This window comes from Podarcis cretensis (genome assembly GCF_951804945.1).
Source record: "Podarcis cretensis genome assembly, chromosome: 4".
In the NCBI taxonomy this organism is placed as follows: Eukaryota; Metazoa; Chordata; class Lepidosauria; order Squamata; family Lacertidae; genus Podarcis; species Podarcis cretensis.
The window spans coordinates 79212608-79234808 of NC_137173.1; positions in this window are offsets into that span (position 1 = coordinate 79212608).

The window sequence follows — 22201 nt, forward strand, 5'->3', positions numbered from 1 at the left end:
ATCGGAAATAAGGTGCTGTTTCCAGCAGGCTTTCTCAAGAGGCGAGATAAAATAATGAGCCGAAACAGCCCTCTATGAATTCAGAACTTAGAGCACAGCAAACCCATAAGGGTTTTGTGACCTGAGATCACAACACTCGCAACAGAACATAATCTTCCCACAAGTCCAGATGAAACCCATAATGGCATTTAAAAGGTCTTTCCTAAACAATGTGGCAATATATTGTAAAGAGGGCTAAGAGAGTAACAACAAACACTTCTTTGTGCTTTTTTAGCTTCTTCCTTTTTCAATGAAAGGAGGGGATTAAAAAATAATTCAGCCTAGTTTCCTAGTTGTATGGAAATATAAATTCAGAACTGTTGCTTAGCTTAACAATCCCCATAGGGATCTTGTTGGGTTTTTTATTATTATTATTGAGTGATGCCCTTAATTCAGTTATTATTATCCCTATTATACATAAAAGATGAAAAAAGAGATATACTGTATACAGAAGCACGTACAGTATATATTTAACACATACATGTATTAAATTAAATTGTAATCTGTAAATATGTAGACCATCATTGCATAGCCCTAGGGAAAGAAATGTAAATAAATGAAACAAAAATCTCCCAGGCCTAATGATAATTTTAGAGTAACTTTTTCAAAATTCTTTTTCATGTTGTCAGTGAAGTTGAACTTCAATCATCCATTTTTACTGAAGAAAAAAATAGGTCAGATTTATAAAGCTAATAATGATTTATTCCTGTCATTATTCTTATTTATCTATCCCCCAGCCCCACGCCTGTGTACACGGCAACCCCTTTTTGATTAAGGATTTTGTGAATTTTGAAAGGCACTTGATGAATTGTGCAGAGGCTGCTTAATATTAATAGTGATGATCTTTGTTGGATGAAGTTGTCTCATTTCAGTCCCAGCTGCTGGCTTTTGTGATGATGCCAAGTAAGTTTCCATCAGCAGAAATTGCGCAAACTCACTTGCAAGGGAGAACTTATAGACCCAAAAGACTCAAGATACGAGGTTTCTTGCAGATAACTGTGTGAACAGGTTATAAATAATTTAAATAAATAAATAAATGATGCCCGAGTCCTGGAAAGAAAACAAGGATGTGTAATTTATTTATTTTTCATATTTCCAGCCTAGCTTAGATGGACCCTGGGGTGTTAACATATAGTGTGGAATCCTGGGTGTCATTAGCCCAAAGATGGAAAGAAGCAATAATCCCAACAAAGGAAGAATGGCAAGCCAAGATGCTGGACTGTGCCAAAATGGCAAAACTTACTGGGAGACTCAGGAATCAAGAAGACAAGGACTTTAAAAAAGAATGGGGGGAAATTATAAGTTACCTAGGAGACCACTGTAAGCAGATTAAAACTTTAGCTGGACTTTAAGAAACACTTGTAAGGTAATGAAGACTATGGATAATTTGGAAAAATGGAGATTGTGGAGAATGTACTTATATGTACTTTTAAATTCTGTTTTAAAGACCCATGGGGGGGGGGGTCATGAGATTCAGAGAATCTTGCAAAATGATTATACAAACTGTTTGAATGGAAATTTGTAATGATAAAAACAAACAAAAATATTTCAAAAACAAAACATAAAGTGTGAAATCCTGACTAAGTTGGTTGATCTTGAAATCAAAACAAAAAGTTAAACATGACTCATGACCCATTGATTTCAGTGAGAACAGAATCTCAATCTAAGCCATAGCGTTTACATGCAATAGGACACGGGAAAAGTCTCAGACTCACACATTTCTACCAAGCCCGCTCACCCTTTTAGTGTGGCGGTATTGCAGGACAGTGGAGGCCCCTCTAAGGCCCCGATGTGGGAATCTCATGCTTATGCAGGATTGACAAATGGGGATGCAGGTTTGGATGTTGGCTGGGCTAGGGGGGCAGAGCCAATGGGGCAGGAAGGCTTCCCTCGGGTCCGCACCCTGGCCATTTAAGCGGCCCACACCTGGTACCCTACCTGCTTTTTCCTAGTCAGGTTCTACCAAGGCATGCTGACACATTTCTACCAATGCATGCTTAATTTGACATCTGTATACATGCATCCTTTGCCCCCAGAAACCACCCTCTTTCCTCTCTGTTGTGCTACAAAACGTGTTAGATGCATGGTATACATCGCGTGCCCAGAAATTCCGTCCTTTTCTGCCCCAGCACAATCGTGGCACCTACACAAGACAATAGGTGGTGTGAATCAGCACTCTAATAATAATAATAATAATAATAATAATAGTAGTAGTAGTAGTAGTAGTAATAATAATAATAATAATAATAATAATTTATTTATGCCCCGCCTATCTGGCTGAGCTTCCCCAGCCACTCTGGGCAGCTTCCAACAAAATATTAAAATACAGTAATGCATCAAACATTAAAAGCTTCCCTAAACAGGGCTGCCTTCAGATGTCTTCTAAAAGTCTGGTAGTTGTTGTTCTCTTTGACATCTGGGGGGAAGAGGTTCCACAGGGCGGGTGCCACTACCGAGGAGGCCCTCTGCCTGGTTCCCTGTAACCTGGCTTCTCGCCATATACGTTGGTATGGGTACTCACTATTTCTCTGTTTGAGGATATCTTTCTTTACACAGCTTGGACTCTCCGCTGTCAAAAACAGGCAAAGACTAGGATTATAGCAGGAAGAAAAAATTAACTGAGAAATTCATCTTATATTGCAGGAATGGCTAAAATTTTGTGGCATGGGGGCCACATGTTCCCTCTGGCTATTGCTTGTTGTGATCCAAAGTGGGTGTGGCCACCCCACATTCTTGGAGTAGGACCCACACTTGTGGCACACAGCGCCCCCATGCCCAGTGTATGGGTATTGTGCTTGCAACAGGTTCCAAAATGTGTCCATGGGCCTCAAAAGGTTGGCAATCTCTGATCTAACCACTGCACCCACACTGCCATATTCCACAATAGCAAAAGAATAGGCAGTGTACATAGCATACACAGGGTGACTTCCCTTGTGAACACTGATGTTCTGGAAGATTTCTGGTTTCAGAATTGAACTGTGTACACACTATCTTGTTATTTTGCCAGTAGTTGCTACCTTATTACCTTAATAACTTTTGAATCTCTGCTCAGCACTTCACTAAACCAATGAAAGTTCCTCTACAAAAATTGGGCTAAATAAAAGGTTAATGTGTCGTTTTAAAGCACTTTTTATCTTGTTGTACCTGTAGCAACTTTTATGGGGTATGTCTAGAATCTGGCAGATTGATAGATCCTGTCAGGTGAGTCCAGTGTGTCATGTTTCCTGTCATTAGGGTCAGGAAGGCAGAAACTTATTTTCCTTTGCTTTCCCAAACTAAAGGACTTTACTAAACTTCACTAGACTTATTACCATGATATTTATTCATATGCCAGGAGTCTGATTTGTCTTTATCTTTAGATCACTTTGTTTACAGCAATGATATAATTCAATGGTAAATAGCAGAAAGGTTTTGAATTTCAGAGATGTGAATGTCTTAGCCTGATGCTTTCATCAGCTGAAAACACTGGACAATAAATAGCATTTTAACTTTACAGATTTGCTGTGATGCCCAATCACTAAGAAATAACTTATGGGAACTCTCTCAGTGCTCATAGCTGGGGGTTTTTTTATTGATGATTGCCTCACTGTAGCCATAGATATAAGACATTTATCATTCGGTATCTCAGACACTCTGCCAGCTTTCCATGCTTGGGAAATGTATTTCATCACAGAGCTGTCCAGCCAAATGGATGGTGTTCCTCTGTACTAAATTTATGGCTCAATTACAATCAATCTTATACTATCAGCTCCCAGTGCATGTATACAATTAATACCAACAAAATAGAGAACCATCATTTTAGGTGTCTTGCTACAAAAAGAACTAAATCAATGCTCCTTCTTCATAGATAATTGGCTTTAGCACATGATCTTTTGCTGAATGACAATTTTCACCTCTACAGATGTAACAGGGAAAGAGTCCGTTTGTAATGGTAAACATCTATTCTGGTTTTTGGCTAAAGGGTGAGGTATAAATTTGGAATTATTATTAAAGGATTGAAGAGGGTATAATGCTCAAGCAGATGTAAAACTCAAGAGCATTCTATAGAAAAAAAGTATTGTTAAAGGACACAGCATTCTTAATCCTCACCAGCTTCCATGGGAATAAAGCATCTAAATAAATTTGCTTAATTGATTTTGATTATTTAATTTCTAAACTGCTTAATATATTTAAAATCTCTGTCAGCAACATACAAGAAACTGAAGCAACAACAGACAACGTAAACAAATATTACAAAAATACAGAGTTACATACAGAAATGATTGCACTAATACAAAATTACTAATATATAATGTTAGTACTAATATACTAATAATACTAATATACAGTGCTTTTTTCTGGGGGTATGCAGTGGTATGCATACTAAACATTTTGTGAATCTAAGTTTGGCCTCATTGAGGGGCAGTATTTCAATATGAGTAGGGAAATGAGAGTAATCCTCAACATTTTTTTTTAAAAAAAGAAAAAAGCACTGGTAATATATAAATCAATTCATTTTCATTCTGACACCCCTCCCAGCCTTCGGGTTCCCACCAAGGTCTGACCAAACTTTCAGGTCACTCACAAAATCTCACAATGAGAAGAGTTCATGGAAACAGTGGACATCACCCTAGGTGGAATCTACACGCATGTTAAAAAAGTGAAATTGTTTTTTTTTTTTTTAATGTTTTGAAAAATGCATTGAATTTGCTATAGCTCACATTCGCCATCCAGTGTCACAATTGTATATTGCACTTTGCAACACATTTAAAATGTTTATTTGCAGCTGTATAGCTGAGTCCCTAGTCTCTCTCTCTCTCTAGACTTGATTTTTATAGGCAGGACCAAGGAGGATGGTACTTCCTCAGGCTACCCACAGCTGTGTCCCATTCAGCTGCACTCTCCACACCCAGTTCCAGGTACAGCAGGCTTTTGGAGTTTCCCAGGGTGTCCAGAGGATGGGAAGAAGGGGTCCCCTCTCACTCATAACTCTTCCTTCATGCTCTGTACTCTCCTCCTCCTCCAGTTGCTTTTCTCAGTACCAAAGAGGAGAGAGTTTTCCTAGGCAGTGTGCTTCCTTATGTGTTGCACTCATATGTGGCTGGTATCTGGTTGGCCACAGGATACAAGATTAGATGGGCCTATGGCATACAAATATCTGCTGGAAATGTAAATAAAAAGTAGGAACCTTTTCTCATATGTGGTGGAAGTGTAAGGTAATAAAAGCATTCCGGGAAATGATATATAATGAATTGAAAAAAATGTTTAAAATAACTTTTATTTTTTAAAAAAACCTAGAAGCTTTTCTATTAGGAATTGTAGGTACCAATATTCTAAAGGAGAAGAAAAGACTTTTTCTGTATGCGACAACAGCTGCACGGATGCTATTGGCCCAGAGATGGAAAGTCCCTACCAGAAAGGAATGGCAAATTAAACTGTTGGACTATGCCGAAATGGCAAAACTGACCGGAAAGCTCAGGAACCAAGAAGACCAAAACTTTAACAAAGAATGGGGAAAATTCATAATTTATCTTGGAGACCAGATAAAAGCATCAGCAGGATTCCAATAACGTAATGTAGCAAGCACTAAGGAGATAAGGGGTTTATATAAAATATGGACTATTGAAAAAGATGCAGTAGAAAGGGTTTAATAATAGGACTCATGGAAGGGAAAGTGGGAAGTCCAGTGGTTCAGAGGAATCTCCAAATGTATGGTTGTATTGTTATGATTTTATACTTTTAAAATCAAATAAAAATTATTTCAAAAAGTAAATAAATAGATGGGCCTTTGGCCTTGATCCAGAAAGTAACCCCTAAGTTACACTGCAGGTAACCAAAGAGCTTCTAAACTGGAAGAATTACACTCATGCCTACGTGGAAATGTGTCATTCTGAATCCCTTCTCAAAAGTAGCAGCAGAAGAGAGCTCAGGAGCATCGAAGCAGAGCTCTCTCACCATACAAAGTCTGGCCTGCAGGCCTGCACAGCATCCTGCAAAGCGATGCCTGGATCTCATAAAAATTAGTGATGTTCATTTGGCCTCAGCAGTGACAAAGTAACCCACAAAGCCTACAGCAATAATCCCTGGTTGAAAGGATGCAATTTATAAATCCAAGAAACAGACAGTTTTGAATTGCTTTCTCCTCTCCAGAGAACATGGCTGTTGGAGGGTTGAAGTTGATTGCCTTGTTGCCCTGAACTGCTTTCCCTTTCCCTTGAATGGCTTCAAAACTCCAAAGCCTTTTATTCTACAAAGCCTTTTATTTAATGTCATCTGATTTTGCTGAATCCAGTTACGTTTAGTAAAATATTCTGCCGAGCTCTTTGGTTTCATGAACGATTCACATACGGTACTTCTTCTTTTTAAGATAATTTTTATTAATTTTTTAAACATATAAATTGTCACACATACCACAAAACTTCACATCTTATACAATCTTTTTGGACTTCCATCATCACCTCTGATGATCCCCCATTTTTATCATTTGTTCTGCGTTTCTTAAATTCATATTGCCTTTAATTATCTTAAGTAACATCCTCCTCTCTATCCAGTTATGCAATAATTCAAATTATTCACCTCACAAAACTTCTTGCAAACCTACAAATGTAATCTGATCATCACAATTACTTTTCAAATAGTCCGTAAATTTACACCGGTCTTCTGTGAATCTCTGGTCCCGCCAGTTTCGAATTCTTCCTGTGAGTTTATCTAATTCTGAATAGTCCATCAATTTCATCCTCCAATCTTCTTTTGTAGGTAATTCTTCTGGCTTCCATTTTTGTGCCAATAATATTCTTGCTGCTTGCCCAACATGAAACATGAACAGAAAAGTGCATCATATTTGCATTACGTTGGTTGCTTTTTTAAAAAACACACACATTGCAAGAGTCATTTGTGTCACATCAGAAAGCCCTTGTTCATCAGCATCATGATATGTACATTACAGCAGCCTGCAAAACTGGAACCAGCATTCCAGGTGAATCTCTGCAGCTCAGCTCTGGTTACCAATATTGGTAGCTACAGGCTACCAATGTTGCAAGGTTCTCATACCTGCATATTTAGGAAAGCTTTGCTGTGCTTTCTTCCATGGTAAATCCAGGAGGGAAAAGATACTTGGGTGCTTCATCCTAGCTGAAAGTCCCAAACATAGACTTCTTTCCCACTCAACTTTCCAGTGGCACATTTCACAATGCACCAATCTCAAACTACAAAATCTTTAAAAAAATAAATTTATTGAATATAACAGAGCTTGTAAAATATACTATAACACTGCAGTTGTAAACACACTTTCTAGAGAACCCAATTGAGCACAGTAATATTTACATCAAAGTAAACATGGATAGGATTGGGATGTACAATGTCTGCTAAATACTGTCTTGCAGATCATTCTGCTCAAATACCACTAGGCCAAATTTAGATTTACGAATCACAAATCTGCTTTCAACAGAGTAATAAAAAACACATTAGTTATGCACCCAATACATAATTACCCAGATAGACATTTTATCTTTCACTTAATTGATTTCCCCATATTTGCACTCAGTGCTTTATTTAACACAGCTTTCCCAATGGATATTGATCTCCTACTTTGAAACACTGAGGCCCAATAAAAGCATTAACTTCTGCCACTTATATATACATTTAAGAGTACATGCAAGAGGTCTCCTGAAGATGTGGGCAATGTAATGTATGACATCAAGGTCTAGAAATCAGGATTTCCCATTTTGGATCATATCCCCACTTATGGAAGTTGGTCTACATATTTTCCATGTATGCTACCCTACCCATGCAGGTAGACCTGTCACATGAATGGTTTAATGTGCATCTCTACTTCTGCTGTAAAATATAGATCAGCACTGGCACTAATGACTGGGTGTCATCATATAACATGCAAGCTGATATATTTCACAGCCCATGTGATATGTGTAATAATTGTTTACTCCCTTCCATGAATGGAATTATATGTCCCTCATTTTTATTTTAGTACTCTACAAGAATAAAACCAAAGTACTGTGAAGTATCTGAAAGCACAACGATACCAGCTGGCATAATCAGCCATACATTAACCTGCTCAAATTTCAATGCATAGCTAAACCTAAATGTTCATTAAATTAGGAATATAGTCGGTCTTTCCTTATTGATTTTCCAAGTCCAATTTAATGTTCCTTTTCTTCTGCTGTAAATTTGTATGACGATCACTACTAAATCTTTTGAGACCTAATTCATCTTTTTAATTGTGCGTGGGAAGAGAAAAGGAGACTTTATTGATAAAGAAAACAAAACAAAACACTGTATTAACATTTTTTTGTATGTTATGAGCTCTGATCTTTTTTAAAAGAAGAGAGCAAAGGTTTGTACTAGTTAATGAGCATATTTTCAAGTAGTACACCTGCGAAGCACTTGTTTCTGTGCTAAAAGAGGTATTTGAGGACATGTAATAAACTCCTAAAATAGCATTAATTGACTTAATTTAGCTGTATTGGAGTCTGATTTCCCTGGTGCCAAGCCCTTTCCACAGCTTAATGTAGCCAGAGGAGTCAGTGCTCCTGTAAATAGAAAGATGATATTAAGGGGACAAAGCATACAGTCCACCAATCATCCAAACTGCTTCATAGCCTTGATTTATTTCCATGGGACTCAGGCAGGAATGCTTCACATTCCTTCTGAGTTTAACGTAGTAGTTTTTGCATCAGTCTGCTGTGCTTTTTGGGTTCTGTCAAAAAAATTAGATGCATATATTTTAACTTTCATTCTTGTGTGTTGTGCATGCATTACTAGCAAAGTACTGGTTTTATCCTAAATTCTTTATGACTCGGGGCCTCAATATCTTTTGGGACACCTCTTCTGATATGAAGCTTCCCCCACACTTGGACCTTTTTTTAAAGAAGGGGGGAGGAACAAACCCTCCACTCCCAGTTATTATCCAAGGCAAAATATTTATTAGTAAATATAGCTCAATATATTTCAGCATATCACTTTCCACAGGGGCAAAAATCTATTGTTTCACTTGAACCGAATTGGATTGTGCATTGGTTTGCAACAATATTGTAGTTGTTCATTAGAGCGTAGTACTCTTTGAAATAAATGAGGCTTAAAGCTGCTTAATTTGGGCTGAATTGTGTCCATTATTTCCATAATGTGGTTTTTTAAATTTTATTTGTTTGCTTTAATAGATGTCTCTGGTTAAGAGTGCATCCCTGACTCTAGCCAGTGCCTGGTGTGGATTAGCAGACTGGTGGGGACATCACAACATCCATAGTCCTGCCAAGATGTTGGCTGGGGCTGAAGGTCGGGTGCCAGGCAGATAACTGTACTAACCTGGATGCCATCATATGCTGCCCCCTTCCGAATACCCAGATCAGTTGGCACAATGATGCTGGCATTATTTTGCAGGCAGAGATCAGCAGAAGTCACCAACAGGGGCACCTCTGCCCAGTCCAAGTCCCCCAACCCACCACAGAGGGTTTGGACTGCTCTTTAAGACAACATTGGAATGAATTATAAGCTTTGGATCCAGATTGTGCTAGCTCAGGCTTCCTCAATCTCGGCCTTCCAGATGTTTTGAGACTACAATTCCCATCATCCCTGACCAGTGGTCCTGCTAGCTAGGGATCATGGGAGTTGTAGGCCTCAGCTGAGGCTGAGGAAGCCTGTGCTAGCTGCACTTCTTACTGAAATCAATAGGATTCAAGCCATTGTGACTAACTCGTCCCTTTTACTTCAGTAGGAACCATGCTCATAGTCTCTAACATTTGTGATAATAATGTGACCATAAACTGATACCTTTTTCATACATAAATGTACAGTACAGTGCTACCTCAGTTTAAGAACAGCCCTCTTTACGAACTATTCGGTATAAGAACGCCACAAAACTGGAAGTAGTGTTCCGGTTAGTGAACTTTACCTCGGTCTAAGAAAGGAAGCTGAACAGTGGAAGGGTGCTGGCGGTGGGAGGCCTCATTCAGGAAAGCATGCCTCGGTTTAAGAATGGTTTCGGTTTAAGAATGGACTTCCGGAACGGATTAAGTTCATAAACCGAGGTAGCACTGTACGTAGAAGTGTCATTAGTGGCTCCTGCATAAAAGGACAGTTTACAAACCCAAGTTCTTGATGGTTTTGTTAAAGTTTCAGATCATTCATATTGATGAGTATTTTACGAGTTCTCGTTGTTGTAACTCACTTTGGGATTGATTTCAATGAAGGGAGGGCTAAAAGTAATAAATAGATATGAAGGATTCCAGTTATTTTGCGAATTGTATTGGCTGCTCTTCCGTTTCCTCAAATATGAGCTGCAAAACCTACGTTGCTTCAAGTATGTGATGCGGCCACAAGTTAGCAGTCGGATACAGTGGTACCTCGGGTTACATACGCTTCAGGTCACAGACTCCGCTAACCCAGAAATAGTACCTCAGGTTAAGAACTTTGCTTCAGGATGAGAACAGAAATCGTGCTCCGGCGGCGCGGCAGCAGCGGGAGGCCCCATTAGCTAAAGTGGTGCTTCAGGTTAAGAACAGTTTCAGGTTAAGAACGGACCACCTCCGGAACGAATTAACCTGAGGTACCACTGTATTTCTATTCTAACTTCCAACAGTACTGAAGAAGTGTTAAAATGAATGTTAGCCTCTGAGCAAGGGTTTACTGTGGCAGGTGAAAATCAGTATCGTTTCACAGCTCCTCTCATTGGGGGAGGCTAGACAGAGAGAGACGGTTAATGCTTTCTAATTACCAAATTATTAATCAAGTGCAAAGGTAATCTGTGGTCCTCGGGGTAAACAAGAAAGCATTATTTGATCTTTTCTAACAACTGGTACCTCATGTAAAAACAGAACGTTAAGGTTTTCAAAGTCTCATTGTCATTAAAACTGCCACATAGCCCGAGGACTGTGCAGCATTTGGGATAGTAAAATAGAGCTTGGTGTCAGCTCTGTAACACAGAACCGAGCAGATTCTAAGAGGAAGAAAGCGCGTCACGTCTCAGGTTTGTCACATATTTAGCCTGAGGAGGTAGCTTCATCATCCTTTAAATAATTGTGGTCACCAGCCTGCCACTTCAGATACTTAATGCTTCTGTGACTGGCTGAGACAGCTAATTAGGTAAATGGCAGAATAAGTCTCTGGTTAATGAAAGATAGCTGGTTGCTGCAACATCTGTTGTTCCTAGGCCTAGCTAAAAGTAAGAGGAAGAGTCGACCGATGATGATGATGATGATGATGATGATGATAAATTTATTATTTATACCCTGTTCATCTGGCTGGGTTTCCCCAGTCAGTCTGGGCAGCTTACAACGTATCTAAAAACATAAAAACATCCTTCTGAAGGGCTGCCTTCAGATATCTTCTAAAAGTCAGATAGTTGTTTATTTCCTTGACATCTGAAGAAAGGGCATTCCACAGGGTGGTCGCCACTACCGAGAAGGCCCTCTGCCTGGTTCCCTATAACTTTGCTTCTCACATTGCTGGAACCTACAGAAGACCCTTGGAGAAGGACCTCAGTGTCCGGGTTGAGAGTGTTAGTTTCTGTTTGCCACTGAGCAGCTGCTTAGAGTCACAGGACTATGTTTACATTCCAGACCCATTCCATACTGTTGGAAGTCTCACGGGAGACGAGAGACGGATGTGACGTTACTGGTTTCCTGTTCCTTTGTTGTTTTGTTGCTCTCTGCTTTCATAGAGAGAGGATGTATTTTTCTTTGCTGTCTGCGTAGAAGATAATACATACAACTCTTTAGCCATGTAGCTCATACTATCTCATCCTTCTGCATGCTGCTGGAAATTCTGCTGAATGGGGGAACAGGTCGTTAATTATTCATTGGAGGACGATTTTGAAGGACTTGGCCGGAAGATGAGCTATATCAGCTTGGCCGAGTGGAGATTCCGACAGAGACGCTCCTTCAGGTATACTGGACCGAGGCCATTTAGGGCTTTAAAGGTCAGCACCAACACTTTGAGTTGTGCTTGGAAATGTACTAGGAGCCAGTGTAGATCTTTTAGGACTTGTGTTATATGGTCCCAGTGGCCACTGCCAGTCACCAGTCTAGCTTCCGCATTCTACATTAGTTGTAGTTTCTGAGTCACCTTCAAAGGTAGCCCCACATAGAGCGCATTGCAGTAGTCCAAGTGGAAGATAGCCAGGGCATGCCCAACTCTGGTGAGACAGTCTGCAGGCAGGTAGGGTCTCAGCCTGCATACCAGATGGAGCTGGACACAGAATTTACGATCAGGCTGTGTCAGATCCCCATAGTATAGAAGGAAACTACTATGGGATGGGAAGTTGTTTTCATACGCAACTATTGATTCCACCTTAGTAGGATCACCAAACTGAGCATTATCAGTAAAAATGCAGGTGGTAGGCAACCATTTCTAAATATCAACTGGTATTTTTCCTGTTATATTGTACAATCACATTTGTGAGTTGTTGTTGTTTTCAAATGATCATTTTTAGTTTTACTCTGCAAGCCTCGAGGGAGTGCAATAAATACAATATTTTGGGTAGGCAAAATATTATTATTTTTTTCTATTACAGGCTGCAGGCAAACTGTCAAAAGGCTGCAAAGGGATACATTTCATCAGCTCTTAAACTGCAATATTTCTACCGTTAACCCCCTTCCCCCAAATCTGTATATGTTTTGACCAAGGCATTAATTAGGAAATTAGTAGTTTATAAACACAAACAAATTACAGTGTTTGGGGAAACCTCTGAAACGTAGAAGGAATACACACACACACACACACACACACACACACACACACTGCTCTTCAATCCAAATACTTCTAGAGTGGCTTACACAAATTGAAAACACAATAGCGACAGTAAAATCTGTATGATGTTATTAACAAACAGCATTACCACAATATAAAAAGTAATATTTCAAGATCTAAATGACATGGGCAGATAAAAACATGTTCACCAGGTGCTGAAAGACATGAAACTTGGCACCAAGTGAGTCACTTTGGGGAGAGTGTTCTATAACAGGGCCATGACCATCAAATAATCTCTGTCCCCAGGCCCCCCAACCCCCACCTGAGAAGCCTCTCCAAGGGCGATAATTCAACTCAGGCAGAGTTGTTCAGGGAAAAGTGAACCCTCATCCTGAGCCATTTAGGGATTTAAAGTAACTGAACCAACACTTGCTCAGAAACAGATCAGAGCCCAATGCAGTTCTTTCAAGACTGAAGGCCACCATTAACTGCTTGGTGAGGCCACAGCTCTGCTGAACATCACTGAGAGAATTCAACAGTGGAGTAGTTCTTCGCTGCTGTCACTGACACAGACTAGGTTAGACATTTTATTAGAGAACATTTGATTGCAAATCAAGGCACAGGCAGTGAAGCAATACAGTATATGGTGTTATAGATTTGCCCCCCCCCAAACTTAGAAATTAATAAATAGTAGGATTTTAGGGAAGTTTTTAATGTTTGAAGTTTTATTCTGTTTTTAATGTTCTGTTGAAAGCTGCCAAGTGTGGCTGGGAAAACCTGGCCAGATGGGCAGTGTAAAAATAAATTATTATTATTATTATTATTATTATTATTATTATTATTATTATTGTGAAGAAATACATGCAGCAGAGGAATCTCTGAGCTAGCCTATGCAAAATGACCTAGGGCCCTTAAGAAACTATACAGGACCATTGAGAGCCATTTGCAATGCAAGAAAACTATCCTCCCCCTTGCCCTGAGGTATGAACAGGGACAGGGAGTTGGGAAGGTTGCCAGGGTGTGAGTTTTTAGCAGGGTGTTCTGGGAAGCAGAAGGGAGAAAAGACTGGGATCCACTGCTGTGGGGGACAATCCTCTCCTGAAATGACCATGCTGTAAAATCTGGACTCCCTCCATGCAGACTGAAGGTGTAAATAGGTGAATAAACCATATTTATTAAAGCTACGGCAGTTTCCACTGTGTCTCAATTCTCCAAAGGGACACAGACCCTGGGTGAGTGCCTGGAACCCCCAGAAATCTTGCAGAGAGTTGTGGGTGGCACATGACTTTTGTAACTGTATATATTACAATATGTACTTACCTGTATCAAATAACTTTTTGGTTTTTGCCTACCATGTTTCTAGCATTAACCTATTTTGCTCATTGCTTTGAACTCCTGGGGAAATCAAGGAGCTGAATGGACTCTATTCATTGGGAGTAGCTGCTGAGGAGAAATCATATCGACAGCCACGCCGTCTCCATAAACCACAGAATGACCAGGGCATCAACGGAATGCTGTCTATAACAACCAGAATCTCCATCTTAGGAAATTATCTGGCTCTAATAGGGTCCAGGAGATGTAGACTCTTCAAATCGGCTACCATCCCCTGCAGAGGGAAGCAGCTACTACAAGGCTAGACCACACCAGGAAACTTTCTGGTTAGGACAAGGAAGTCAAAAAGACATCCCAAATGCAGATTACTCCCCTTCTGCCACATACATATTAAGCATTAGAACCTACTGTTAGTTCTAAATTTACAGAATTTTGGCTTCAATTTTGCATTACATAGTAATGGACCATTGCTTTTGCATTATTTGTTGTTTCTTATTAAAATCTTGACAAATAACTACTGTTAATGACTAATTTAATTAAGAGATATCTGCCCAAAGTACCCAAATCCTGTGCATTTCTCTTCATTGCTGCTAGGCAACTCATACAGGCAACAAACCCAGTTGTGGCATCTGCAGTGTGAAGCTAAACGATTACTCAGAAGTTCCACAAAGTTCACTGTGGTTGTTTTTTAAGGATATGCAAAAGCCCAAAGCCACTCACCTTGGAAAACAATTGGTTTTTATCACAACAAGCAAACCAATATGGTAGAACTGATAAAGGATGACTGTGAATGAGGACTGAAATGTTCTGTCAATTAATTGGTTACTAATTGACTAAATAGGTTAATAAATTAAAGTGAGAATTGACTATTAGATGCATTAGTCTGTGGCTTTATTTTTAGTTATTTTAAATTCCAACACATAAAGGTAAAGGTAAAGGACTCCTGGATGGTTAAGTCCAGTTGAATTCGACTATGGGGTGTGGCACTTATCTCCACTTTCAGGCTGAGGGAGCAGAAATGCCAACTTGGCTCCACAGCCATGGGTGCCCGGGGCCATGGGTGCCATGCAGTGTGCATGGCCTTGGCACCAGAATTTGTGGGTGCCTGGCCCCTTCATGGGGAATTTTGTGGGTGCTCAGGCACCCAGGGCTCCAGAGAGTTGGCACCTACGCCAAGGGAGCAGGCGTTTGCTCGCAAACAGCTTTCTGGGCCATGTGGCCAGCATGACTAAACCACTACTGGTGCACGGAGGACCGCGACAAGTGCCAGAGCGCACAGAAATGCCGTTTAACTTCCCGCTGCAGCGGTACCTATTTATCTACTTGCACTGGTATGCTTTTGAACTGCTAGGTTGGCAGGGTATAAAAACTGCAGTTGGAAAACACCATATGAAAATAAGCCTTTTTTCCCCTAATGTGAAAGGAGGATGCTTCTTTAAATATTTCTTATGGAATACATGCATCTGAAACCAAGAAAGTACATTTCCCCCCTTTAGAATTATATTCCCCCTCCCAGGCAGTTTTAATTAGCTAATTAAATGCATTTTACTTAATCAATCAATCAACTGCATTTTTTTAAAAAAACAAACAAACTGGATGACAGCCACACTAGGAACCATTTATTAAAATATGTACTTAATACTTATTAACTTTCTTGGAACAGGTTGTGACACATTTTTTATGAACTATGACCAGGAACTTTTATCTTACTTTGAACAGCCTTTCAAAATATATGGGGGTTCTATGGTTTCTTCTAAATGCACAAAATATCTGGTTTCCTATTACTGGTAGCTGCATAATGTGGATTTGTTGTTCAGCCACAATATTCTGCCTTATTACATTCTATTGGTTTAAAAGCATTTTTCTAGCCGTCAGAGATGTCAAAAAAGGAAGGCATTTTCTTTCCACAGACTTTTGCCATACTTTCAGTGGCCTCCTGCTGAGCTCAGTACACGGGATGAGTTAAGAGTCTCAGACATTTATGAGGTTGCAGTCCCAGTTTTGCCAGTTTGTGTTATTGTCATGCACACTTACATTCTTGTAGCAGAAAAAGACAGGTTGTCGTGGCCAATGGCTAATACAATAACGTTATTTGGATTTGGAGAAAAAGACAGGAAGGGCGATTAAAGAACAAAAACAAAACCCAGTGAATTTCAGCAGTAAGTTTTTGCTTAGTCACATATGTACATGTTCTTGTTTAAGTGACTTGGAGGGAACTGAACACTTGCCCAGAATACAAGAGACTTGGGTAGGACAATTCATAGCTGGGAGGCGGGGGGTTTGCACATACAATTACCATGCTGAAAGGCCTGGTTATTGACATGCATGCTAGGCATGTTCTATATTTGAAATGACTTTGTGCAGTATCACACACAACCCCAAAAATATGTCTCAGGATTCAGGGACATAGAATCACTTAGCAGCTGATTAATAAGTAACCATAATGTCATACTTTCCAATATTTCTCTGGTGTGTGTAAACAGATGTTGTTGTTGTTGTTGTTGTTGTTTTATACCCCACCCATCTGATTTGCTTGCCCCAGCCACTCTGAGTAGCTTCCAACATATATAAAAACACAATACAGTCATACCTCATGTTATGCCCGCTTCATGTTACGTTCTTTCAGGTTATGTCCCGCGGCGACCCGGAAGTACTGGAAAGGGTTACTTCCGGGTTTTGCCACTTGCGCATGCGCATAAGCACAAAATGACGTCACACGCATGCGCAGAAGGAGCAAGTGACAACCCGCACGTGCACAGACGTACCGCTGCGGGTTGCATTCTTTTCATGTTGTGAACGGGCCTCCGGAATGGATCCCGTTCACAACCAGAGGTACCACTGTAAGACATTAAACATTTTAAAACTTACCTATACAGGGCTGCCTTCAGATGTCTTCTAAAGGTTGAACAGTGGAACCTCGGTTTCCGAACGTAATCTGTTCTGGAAGGCCATTCGACTTCTGAAATGTTTGAAAACCGAAAAGGGAAAGCGGAAGCCTCAATTCAATAGGGAAACTCAAAATGGCAGCCACATTGGACGTTCGGGTTCCGAAAAACATTTGAAAACCAGAGCACTTACTTCCAGGTTTTCAGCATTCAGGAGCCGAAATGTTTGAAAACGGAGCTGTTTGAGAACAGAGGTTTGACTGTTTCCTTGACTTGGAGGTCGCATAACTCCATACCGTCCAACATTTCTCTGGTGAAAATAGGGACGTCCTAAGGAAAAGCAGGACATTCCGGGATCAAATTAGAAACCAGGACAGTCTCTGTAAATCTGGGACTGTCCCTGGAAGATAGGTACACTAGAATCCTGCATCAGACCTCCACACTCAACACATGAAGGTTAGGAGAGGAGGAAGGGCTTTAGCTCAACTGAGTTATTAAGAGCTTCAACACCTCAAGCAGTGAATGCCCCTGAAATAATTACTTTTGTCAGACCAGGGTCTATGCAGGAAATCTGCCTATTTCAGTGCTGAGTGGGGCATGTAGACCACCTCTAAGTTTAGGGGTAGAAGAAATTGTTCTGAGACGACTCATCTGACCTTCACTGGCACCAAAAATTAGGTTCCTTTTTTCCTGGCTTAAGGGACGCGGGTGGCGCTGTGGGTAAAACCTCAGTGCCTAGGACTTGCCGATCGCATGGTCGGCGGTTCAAATCCCCGTGGTGGGGTGCGCTCCCGTCGATCGGTCCCAGCGCCTGCCAACCTAGCAATTCGAAAGCACTCCCGGGTGCAAGTAGATAAATAGGGACCGCTTACCAGCGGGAAGGTAAACGGCATTTCCGTGTGCTGCGCTGGCTCGCCAGATGCAGCTTGTCACGCTGGCCACATGACCCGGAAGTGTCTGCGGACAGCGCTGGCTCCCGGCCTATAGAGTGAGATGAGCGCACAACCCTAGAGTCTGTCAAGACTGGCCCGTATGGGCAGGGGTACCTTTACCTTTACCTTTTACCTTTCCTGGCTTATAATGCAATTATTACTCCAGCATCCATCATACCACCACTAGAGCATAGGTAGGTTTCTGGACAATTATCTACCTTGTCCAATAGCAGCCAGGAACTGCTATTTTTTTCAGTGGACAATAATAACTTCATTGTGTGTATTATAAAAGAGCAAACCCCTGCATTAATCCCAACACACGAAGAGGGTGATTTCTCCCTGCATTTCAGATATCTCACACAATGTACAGTCTGTTCTGTTTTGTAGCTTAATTGGCTTTTTACATGTTCCTTTTTCCTGTTCTTATTCCTCTTATTCTTAATGGCAAGGATGAATGATAAGAAGAAACGAAACAGAATTGAACAATTTCTAAAAAAGAAAAACTTAGATGTCATATGTTTACAAGAAACCCATGTGGCAAAAAGACATAGAAAAATTTTGATCAACAAAAGATTAGGGAATGAATTTATATCCTCGGATAAAGACAAAAAGAGAGGTGTTGTTCTATACATTAAAAATAAAATTGAATCTCACCAATTATTCAAAGATGAAGAAGGGAGAATCATAGCTGTCCAAATCAAATGGCAAGGCGAGAAATTAATAATTGTCGGGATCTATGCACCAAATGGAAATAAGACTGATTTTTACAGATCATCGGAAGAAAAACTATTTGAGTACATGGATCAAAAAATTGTAATAATGGGAGATATGAATGGTGTGGTATCATTGGAAATGGATAGACTGAGAGAGGCAAAGAATAAAGAAGGGAAACTGCCTAAGACGTTTTTTACGATGATGAAGAACTGCAATTTGATTGATATCTGGAGACTCAGGCACCCCTTGGAGAAGCAATTTACTCATTATTCAGAACCGAATCAGTCAATGTCAAGAATAGATCAAATTTGGGTTTCGAACGAACTGACACCAAGAATCCATCAAATTGAAATACAAGCCAGAGTGATCTCAGATCACAATCCTATAGAATTGGAGTTAAAAGGCTTTGAAGAGAGATCATTTAGGTGGCGATTGAATGATAATTTGTGGGACGATCAGAAGATGGTTGAAAAAGCGCAAAAGAAACTATCCGAATATTTTTTGGACAATGTGGACAAAGGTACCAAAATGAGTATTGTTTGGGACGCAAGCAAAGCAGTAATGAGAGGTTTATTGATCCAACAAAATGCATTGAAGAAAAACAATAAGGAAAAAAGGATAAAAGAAATTTCAGGACAGATCATGGACTACGAGCAAAAATTGATCAAAAAACCTAACAATTTGAAAATAAAGCAGGAAATAAAGACTTTACAAACACAATTCGCGATGATATTAAGCAAAGAAGTTGAGTGGAACATCAAAAGGCTAAGACAGAAAAGTTTTGAATCAGCAAATAAATCAGGAAAATGGCTTGCGTGGCAACTGAAAAAAAGAAAGGAGCAGAATACAATCAATAAAATTATGATAAAGGGAGAAGAGACAACCGACCCGAAAGAGATAAGAGAAGGATTCTTGGACTTTTACAAGCAATTATATAAAAATAAAAAAAGGAATAATAAGAAGAAAATAGAAAGATATCTAAGAGAGAAAATGGTGCAAAAGATCCCGACAGACCAAAAAGACCAGCTGAATGCCCCAATAGAAAAAGAAGAAGTACAAGAAGCGATAAAGGACTTGAAAAGAGGGAAAGCCCCAGGACCAGACGGGTTTACATCAAGTTATTACAAAGAAATGAAAGAGGTGTTGACGACCCCACTGACCGTCGTTATGAACAATATCTTAAAAGAAAGAGACATTCCAGAAACGTGGAAAGAAGCATATATAACATTAATCCCAAAACAAGACTCTGACCTAACACAAGTCAAAAATTACAGGCCTATTTCGCTTCTGAATATAGATTATAAGATCTTTGCAGGAATTCTAGCAAAGAGACTGAAAAAGGTATTAATAAAGATTATTCACAAGGATCAAGCAGGCTTCCTACCAGGCAGACAACTGAGAGATAACATAAGAACTATAATTAATGTCATAGAATATCTGTCTGATAGGTGTGATAAACCAGCGACTCTAATGTTTGTGGATGCAGAAAAGGCCTTTGACAACATAATTTGGGAATTTATGTTGAAGAATTTAGAACATATGGAGGTTGGTCAAGAGTTTTTCAATGGCATAAAGGCAATCTATACAGAACAGAGAGCAAAATTAATAGTGAACAATGTTATCACTGAAGATATAAAAATATCTAAAGGAACAAGACAAGGTTGCCCGTTATCGCCATTATTATTTATAACGGTTCTGGAAGTCTTTCTAAATGCAATTAGACAAAACAAACAAATAAAGGGGGTAGCAGTAGGTCAAAATGAGTATAAAGTTAAAGCCTTTGCCGACGATTTGGTACTGACTATGGAAGAACCAGTAGAAAGTATAGAGGAGGTACTGGACGAGATGGACAAATTTGGTACGGTGGCAGGATTCAGATTGAATAAAAGAAAGACAAAAATGATTGTAAAAAATATGGATCAAAAGATGATCGATTTAATGCAACAACGAACAGAGATAGAGGTGGTGAAAAAGGTTAAATATTTGGGAATTTGGGTGACAGCCAAGAATATTGATCTATACCAAAATAATTACATCCCGGTATGGAAGGGAATAAAGAAGGATCTGGAGGTGTGGGCCAGAATGAAATTATCATTTTGGGGAAGAATTTCCACAATAAAAATGACGGTGCTACCAAAGATGTTATTCCTATTTCAGACCTTACCCATATTAAAGGGTACAGGAATTTTTAAAGAATGGCAAAAAGTGATTTCAAGGTATATCTGGCAGGGGAAGAAGCCTAGAATAAAATTTAAATTACTGACGGATGTAAAAGAAAGAGGAGGCTTCGCCCTGCCAGATATGAGACTATACTATGAAGCAGCCTGTCTGTGCTGGTTAAAAGAATGGATAAAGTTAGAAAATAATGAATTATTAGATCTTGAAGGATTTGATAACAGATTTGGGTGGCACGCGTATCTTTGGTGTGATAAAAAAAGGGTTCACAAAGGATTTGGAAACCACATCTTCAGGGGTTCACTAATAGAGGTTTGGGAGAGATACAAGAATATACTGGAACCAAAAGTTCCACACTGGCTGTCCCCGTTAGAGGTAATAACTGTGAAGAAGATCAATATGAGAAATAAATGGGCCACTTATGGGGAACTGATAGTTAAAGAGGGAGGAAAATGGAAACTGAAGCCATATGAACAAGTTAAAGATCTAGTTTACGATTGGTTGCACCATTACCAAGTTAATGAAATATTTAAAAAAGATCTGAAGGAAAAGGGTTATGTGGAAAGGGAATCAAATTTCCAAAAGGACATTATAAACAATGAGTACAAAATTCTGTCAAAAATGTATAAGATATTGCTGGAATGGAATACGAAAGATGAAGAGGTCAAATCGGTAATGATACAGTGGGCAAAGGATTTTGGGTACAATATTCAATTTGAAGATTGGGAAAAATTGTGGAAAGAGCATTTAAAATTTACAGCATGTATCACACTGAAGGAGAATGTGATGAAAATGTTTTATAGATGGTATATGACACCTGTAAAATTAGCAAAGATGTATAAGGTTGATAACAAATGTTGGAAGTGCAAAGATAAGGAAGGGACATTCTTTCATCAGTGGTGGGAATGTAAGAAAGTGAAAAGTTTTTGGGAAATGATCTATAATGAGTTGAAAAAAATGTTAAGATATACTTTTGCGAAAAAACCCGAAGCTTTTCTTTTAGGTATGGTAGGAAAGGACATCAGAAGAAAGGACTGTAAGATTTTCCAGTATGCGGTAACGGCAGCCAGAATCCTGTTGGCTCAGAAGTGGAAACAAGAGGAAATACCGACGATAGAAGAATGGAGACTAAAAATGACAGACTATGCAGAACTGGACAAATTAACTGGGAAAATTAGATATATTAAAGATCAAAAGTTCATCGAAGACTGGGGGAAATTTGTGGATTATCTGAAAAATATATGTGGTGTGAACACAACGCTAGCGGGATTTAAAGAGGCACTGTAAAAAAAGAAAATAAGTATTGTTTATGAGAAATAATAGGAGTAAGGAGGAAAAATGGCAATACGAAAGAAGGGAATGTGTACTAAAGGTGTAACTACGGATGATTGTCAGAGACGTTGAAGGAAGTCAAAAAATAATTATGATTTGTTGTATGCGGGATTG